Raw genomic sequence first — 5708 nt, 5'->3', positions numbered from 1 at the left:
CTCTATAGCAGTTACTTTATTTTGTGTTGTTTTCTACCATATGTTAAATTATTTTAATTTTAATGTCCTTCACATAGAGTAGTTATTTTCTTGTCTGATTTTCCTACGCAGAAACTTTTGCAGTCTTAAATATTGTATTTATATTTACAGTACCATTACCATGCTTTTCATTATTATATAACTTTTAGTAGAAAATTTTAAATGTTATAATGTTAGTTGGCCCGGCATTGCCTGGTGGTTATGTAATCTGAGGGTCGTAGGTTTTAATTTGTTTCAGAAAACATGCTCGCCCTTTCAGCCGTGGGGGCGTTATAATGTATCGATCATTCCCACTATTCGTTGGTAAAAGAGTAGCCCAAGAGTTAGTGGTGGGTGGTAATGACTAGCTGCCTTCCCTCTAGTCTTACACTGCTAAATTAGGGATAGCTAGCGCAGATAGCCCTCGTATAGCTTTGCGCGAAATTCAAAACCAAACAGGTTTACTTTTACTTTTAATTTATGGTTTACTTATATTGAACCATAAATAGTTGTTTTCAACATGTAATTTACGAGTGTTTCTTAAAATATAGATTTTGAGGTAAAGTTTTCGAAACATTTATGAAATATCAAATTTATTACTTAATTAAAATACAGGAGGGAGTGCCCAACAGCCGCGGCAGTTGAAATTCCTTTAGATTGAATCAGTGTAAATTAATCTATAAGACTTACCCCCTTTATATTAGCTACATTTTTGTGCGCCAGCAGTATCAAGCTTAAAGCGTTCCTTTACCCGATTGAATTTTATTACTCATCAGGATCTTTACCAGCATAACTGAAATTCTTTCAAGCAAAATCAAAATAAATGAACATAAAGAACTTGGGCGAGGTAAAAAAATGAAAGGGTTTGACCTATAGAGTCTAAAACTTTAATTATATCTCCAATTTGTCAGGAAATGATGGAGCCATGAGCTAAATCTTATTTTTGAAAAAAGAACAAGAAATACAAACAAACTCAATACTATTCTATGAGCCGCTGATTGTGTGAACTTTGAAGAAAAAAGGACAATTATTGAAAGTTCTGGTACAAGTGTAATAACCAATGTTGTTATGAAGTTTTGTGCATACGTTTCACTTGGCTTGAATGTTAGTTAGTTGGTTATCACCATTAGATTCCATCAAGGAACATTGGGCCGCAATCGCTTGCGGATTCTTCAACAGGTATTTAAATGAGTAGGTTGTTTGGCTTGAATGTATTATATCGAAAATATCAAATATTCGTTTATTGTTGAAGTTTATCGCCAATTAGTCATATACATAATATAAAGGATATGACCTTATAAAAACCTGACAATTAGGTATGATAAATGTGGAAAACATTTCTATGTAGATAATTTATTGTAATTCCATATGTGTGTGTGTGTGTGCTTGTGTGTTGTTTATACCAAACACGTCAAAAAAGGAATTGGCGACATTAATGTGATTTATACATAAAACTGTATAAAATGTATCTGAACTGGCATGACTAGGTGGTAAGGGCGCTCGACTCGTAGTCCGAGGACGGCGAGTTCCAATCCCTGTAACATCAAATATGCTCGCCATTTCATCCCTGAATACGCAGAGAATTCTTGAAAGTGATAAACAACAATATCTGTTCACGAAAACACACCAGATCATAATTGAAAATTCTTGAAACTCGCGTGACTGGTATATGAAATTCGACTCGTAGGGAGACAAATACTTGAAAATATTATTGGACAGCTACCGTCAATACATTTCGCCTCAGCAAGCTATAATCGTAATTAACGCCTATGCATCGGAAAAGTGAAGAAGTTGGCCAGGAACATGTTTATAGATTTCGAGCATTACAAACCCTTCACCGTCAGTAAATTACTTCGGACGTTAGAATTTCTACGAATAAATTAAATATCTTCATCGATAAGAAGTGTACTTGTAAGTAATGTGAAGCCAATCAAGAAAAGACGGCTGGCCCGCAAAGCGAGGTTGATAATATCAGCTCATAATTAATTTGTTCGTCGTAGACCATTTGTTTTGTTTTTGTTTTTTAATTTCGCGCAAAGATACACGAGGGCTATCTGCGCTAGCCCTCCCTAATTTCGCAGTGTAAGACTAGAGGGAAAGCAGCTCGTCATCACCATCCACCGCCAACTCTCGGGCAATTCTTTCATCAACGAATAGTGGGATTGTCCGTTACATAATAGCGCCCCAATACTGAAAGGGCAAGTATGTTTGGTGTAAGGGAGATTTGATCCCATGACCCTCGGATTACGAGTAGAATGCCTTAACCACCTGGCAATCGTCGTTGACTAGGATTAACGATAAACTTTTTAGTTCTAGACCAGAAAGTTTCAGTATAATTCGTAAAACTTGTATACAAACCATCGTTTTCAATAACTATTAGTAATAACCGTTATTAATTAATCTTAATATAAATATTGCAGAATCGTTCGAAATTAATTATAATGTGTAACACATTGCGCGAAAATTCGAAATAAAACTACGCTATAATACTAGTCTCGTTCAGATTATGGATTTAACTACAAATTAATATAGAATGTGTCATAATTTTTTACACTTGTTGTTAAATAACACATATGTAGTATAATTAATAAATCATGCTGGTGTTTAATTCAAGTATTCGAAGTATTTCATCAGTAGAAGTATTATGTATAATCGTAGCTTTCTACGAAACATATATGAATCTTCATTGGTGATGCTGATTTAATAATAATATCTGTGGTATACCCAAGTTATGTGATTAGCCAAATAGAATATATCACCCTAAAAGGCACGTTACCAAAAGTTATAATATCTAAAATTATCACAAAACGTTTATTCGTTTAAGAACTACAAAATAACGCTGTAGTAAATATCTGGTGATACTAGTATTTTGGTTTACGTGATGACGAGAAATCCACTTGAAATAAAAATATATCTCAAGACGGCTGGTATGGATATTAATTTTAAAAAAAGATGACCTAAGAAGGTCGAAACATTGTTCTCTACTTTCTTTTAATAACAGTTTTAGCACCTATATCACCCGTTTTGAGATATAGTATTTTGGTTTGTTTTGAATAAAGCGCAAAGCTACACCAAGGCTATCTGTCTCTAACTGAGTAGTGAAAGAGTGAGCAGAAGGCAGTTAATCAATATCACCAACTATTAGGATGTACTTTTACTTACAAGGAGTGAAATCAATTTTTATATGATAATGTTTCCAAGCTGAAAATGTCAACCATATTTAAAAGTATGGGTATTAGAACCCGCATATTTCGAATCTAGTACTCTAACCACCTGGACTTTAAATTCATATACTAAATCTTTTAAACCTCTCCAGAAAACTTTCCTATTGCTTAAATCTAGCTGCATAAAAGGCTTTGATATTAAATTCAAAATAGTAGATAGTTCAACTATTTGTTTACAAATCAGAAATTGATATAATTTTACATTTTCAAAATTATTATTCTTTCACTTAATATGTTGTACTATACATTATGTTTTACTCTTCCTTGCCAAAATCATGAAGCCACTTGTGTGTGTGTGTGTGTTTTCTTATAGTAAGGCTACATCGGGCTATCTGCTGAGCCCACCGAAGGGAATCGAATTCCTGATTTTAACGTTGTAATTCCGTAAACATACAGCTGTACTAGCAGAGGGCGAAGCCACTTGTTTGCTTAATTATGACATGAAAAATATTTTCCTTACGATCGCTTATTGACTTCAAAATTTTAGTTACAGCTCTGTGATATCCACTTTTCAAACACGGACCGACAACCAATATCCAACCAAATAAAGTGCTACTTTTTCTTCAACAGGGCAATATTTTCTATTAGATGGTCTATTTGCTCACGATGGGCTATTTGTGCTCTGTCCATCACAGATATCGAAATCCTATTTATAGCGTTGTACGTCCGCAAACATTCCACTGTGTTACGAGAGGGCTAGATGAATTGAATAGTATAATTTGTATTCCATTGTAATAGCAATATAAATTATCCACGTTCTATGTGTTTTAGCAAAAGAAAAAGTAAACATGCGTTCAAGTTGCCACTTTGTTCACTAATGCAATGATACTGATTTGTAATTAAGTTCGTATTTTTATGACCAACAGGTTGTATACTTTCAAGAAGTAGCACAGGATTGAATAAAACTTTTGTTTGCAAAAATTGTTTTGACCATTATACTTTAATCATATGGCTATCAATCATCATAATTTGGTAAACAACCTGTTGTATTACCACTTGCAATTTGAACATAATGAAAACAAAAACTAATACACTTCAGATTCACCTGAGATATAACAACACATAGTATAGAAAAAAAGTGTGACATACATTAATAGACGTTAGAAATATTCAATTCAATAATGATAACGTTTTCGATATGGTGCAATACTGTTTAATTATGTTTTATAAAAAAATGATAATTTAAAGTAGCTTTGATGTCGATCGAAAATGTAAAGTAGAGTAGAGTAAAGGTTAATATAATTAGGCTTTTTTTACAATACAAATATAACAAAAAATATATATTTAAAACGGCTGGTATAGTGTGAGAAAATTTTTATGTAGAGGAGCGAACAACGTTTCGACCTTCTTCGGTCACCGTCAGGTTCACAAAGAAAGAAAGAGGCAACTGATCGATAGCTGACCACATGTTTGAAGGGGGCTGTGTAATTGAGTGTAGGAATGTAGAGAGCGTGCTTAGATGTTTAATTATATTTATTAATATAGATATAAAGGTGTTCCTTTGTATTGGTTTATTTTGGGCTTGAGTTGTTGTATAAGTTTGGCTTCTTTAATTTTACACAACCCTATTCAAACATGTGATCAGCTATCGGTCAGTTACCTCTTTCTTTTTTATGAGCCTGACGATGACCGAAGAAGATCGAAATGTTGTTCGCTCCTCCACATAAAAAGTTTCTAAACTCATACCAGCCGTTTTTAAATATATATTTTTTCTCTACAAGTGGGTTTCCTCGTCATCACGGATAACAAAAGAATGATCCATCATTAATATTTTGATATTCAGTACATTAAAATCTTAGCTTAATAAAAATGGTTTGGTGTTTCATGGCGCAAAACAACTAGGCTATCTGCCAATACAAATGACCGATCAGGGAAAAACATGGCTTATCTGTCAGTAGTTGAATGAAAATTGTTATAATTTAAAAATATCCAAATCTGTTAGAAGAAATATGAGATAGAACTGAAGAGTACATAGATCGTATATTACCGTCCCTTGGGAATCATAACTGGGTAATTTGTTCTAGTAAAACGTTAAATTTTAATAAATACTGTATCAGACAAAAATAAAATTATTTAAATAACATTATAGGAGTAAATTTCTAAAAACGGTAACACCTACTCTGGTAAAAATATGCAGTGAAATTCCTCCTACTAGTACTAGTTTTGTTTCACATTTCATAATAATTTAATACACTTTTTCTTCATTTCTATACATCATTTATGAAAAAGTTTTTACATTACACGTTGAGATACTAAGTTACAAGCTGTCACATTTTGAGGTTGCAATCGGCAATTGCGAGTTAAAGGTATGAACTATACTTCTTTATGTATACTGTGTTATTTGGTTTAGGATCCTTCTACAGTGGCTGCCTGTGAGTTGTTGATGTTAAATTAAAGAATAATAGAACAGCGTGCATTTCTCTTGTTTACAAAATAATATGTACTTTGGAGACTAGTTTAAGGTGT

Source organism: Tachypleus tridentatus, chromosome 12 (genome assembly GCF_004210375.1).
Source record: "Tachypleus tridentatus isolate NWPU-2018 chromosome 12, ASM421037v1, whole genome shotgun sequence".
Lineage (NCBI taxonomy): Eukaryota > Metazoa > Arthropoda > Merostomata > Xiphosura > Limulidae > Tachypleus > Tachypleus tridentatus.
This window is presented reverse-complemented; position numbering follows the sequence as displayed.